The following is a 2500-nucleotide window of genomic DNA, read 5'->3' on the forward strand; positions in this document are numbered from 1 at the left end:
TTTAAAAAATCCTTAACTTACTTTTGTGAAAAATCCCACTTAACAGGTTCCCCATTCTCATTGGTCAATGTACAATAGACATCTCGTACATGGGACTAAAACAAACAAATAAACAAGCAAACAAACAGATCAATCAATAACTGATGACAAAACAGAAAGCAAAATCGCAGTTTCTTAATAGAGGATCACCCGAAAAAAAAAAGAATCAAGAGTGTTTCAGTCTTTATTTTATTCTTGTATCACTACAAAGAATGGCAAGTCAGACATACAGAGAATGTGTTGTTGCTGTTCAGTTTAAGTAGAACACAGCGATGAACTTTTCACTAATGTTTCTCATTTCCTTGCCCTCAAAAGCCCAAAAAATTAGCAGAACTAATTCTTCCTGGATGTTTAATAGCGGAATGAAACAATACAAAAACACTCCTCGAGACTGAATGAAGGTGGCCATTTAATAGAGGTTTTGTATACTGTTTTTGGGACTCTGTTAACTTGTTGTAAAATAAAGGGTGGCCTCTGAACAGAGGTTTGACTGCATACTATAAACTAGGAGTAATCGGGGATTAGTAAGTGCATTTGAATGTTTACCATTGGAATTGAGGTGGCATATATATATACCACCACGAGACAATTTCCTACTGCGGGGTCAAAGGGCTGGACTTGGCCCGCCCCCTTTCCAAAGGGGTGGTGGTAATGGGTGGAATTGAACTAAGCATGCAAATACAGTAGGCAGCATGACGTGATCGGACTTCCACCGTTTTGAGATGATTGCAGTTAGTCGGAATCAGTAAGCTTACATACTAATTAATCTACTCATCTCCTGGTTTCGTGAGAACTTCCTGGTGATCAATCATAGTAAATCTCATCCATCATCTTTAACAGAGCAACTCTACCAATGCCCTTAATTTGTTATTGACAGCAATGAGCTGGATTATGTTTCACAAATCAACCTCCTCAGAGTAATCATCAACAATTTACTCTCTTTTAAAGCACATATTAAAGAAATTTGCCGGAAAGTGAATGCAAAAGCTTCCATGCTTCGCCGCATTAGAAAATTTATACCCTTAGATATAATATGATTAAACTGTACAAAGGCTTTATTCTGCCTCACCACCATATGTATCACCACTGTTTATAGGTCTAAGTAAAGGTCTGTCTGCAAAACTAGAGTCAACCAACGCACTCGCTCTAAGGACTTTTCTTAATCACTCGAAATCGACTGCTTATGAAGAGTTACTTAACAATGCACATATTAAAAGCTTGGAACATCAATGCATAGAACAAGCACTTTACTTGCATACAAAAGTATTTATGGCCAGGAACCGAACTACATTCGGGAAATGTTTATCTTGCATAGCAACAGTTACAGCCTACGGGGCCATCCACGTCCTATATACAACATTCTTTCACGTACCATGCTAGTAAACACTGGAACAATCTACCAGACCAAAAAAGGATGTCGGAATCCCTTTCTACATTTTTGGAAGAACTTACAAAACATACAGCAGTCATCGTATTACTGCAACTGTATGTTTTGTAAATAGACAGTCTAATTACCAATATTTTCTTTGATTAAATTATTTATTATTTTAATAGGTTCTTATACATTTCAGTTGATTTAATTTTTATTTCTCGTTTCTCACTCATTCTTGTACATGTAAGATTATTTAAATTATCACATTGTAATTTTTATGACACATTTGCATTTAAACGAGCTGTCGCTCATATGCGATATGTGGTTAAATAAAATTACATACTTACTTACTTACTTACTTACTTACTTACTAATTAATATTCGATTTCTATACAATGAATATGGATAAAAGGGTATTATCCACTTACAGATAAATCCTTTGTAGGGCACGTTACTTGCTTTGTTCTGTTTTCCCGCCCTTTCAGCTCTTCGAGCCGTTGCTCAAGTTTTTTATTAAACTCCCCTTGAGTGGCGAAGAATTGCTTCAACTGCTCCATAACAGCGGCTGATGAGGAGCCTCCATTGCCACTAGCATTTGCTGTATGCAAGGTCGCCGCTTGATCCACCGGGGTTAAATCCAGTGGCGCGAGGATATTTCCACGGCCAGCCCTAGTTGGAGTCGACGTGGCTGGTCTAGTCGGGATCAGAGGTCGGGCAGATTGCGGAGTCATATTAGCAATATTCAAACCTGGGGATCGTACACCGCTTGAGTTTATGCGCTCCGATGAGTTGTCTTCAGTACGTCCCGAAGCAGCCACTGAATTTCTGTCGGAGTACTGCTCTGATCCAGCAGCATTATTTCCATCCTTACCAGACGTTGCAGGACCTCGACTTGTCGATGTTGAAGTATAAAGTCGATGCTTTGACTTGTAGGGTTTTTGCCTTCCCATATTAGAGCAAAAAATATCAAAATACCAAAAATATAGCGAACTCAACTGCGCTCGATACACCAATGTTCGAATAATCATCGCGCCTAAAATTCAAACATCTTTCATATCTGAATATCTGGATAATCTTTAACCACTCCGA

Source organism: Montipora capricornis, chromosome 7 (assembly GCF_036669925.1).
Source record: "Montipora capricornis isolate CH-2021 chromosome 7, ASM3666992v2, whole genome shotgun sequence".
NCBI classification, from domain to species: Eukaryota; Metazoa; Cnidaria; class Anthozoa; order Scleractinia; family Acroporidae; genus Montipora; species Montipora capricornis.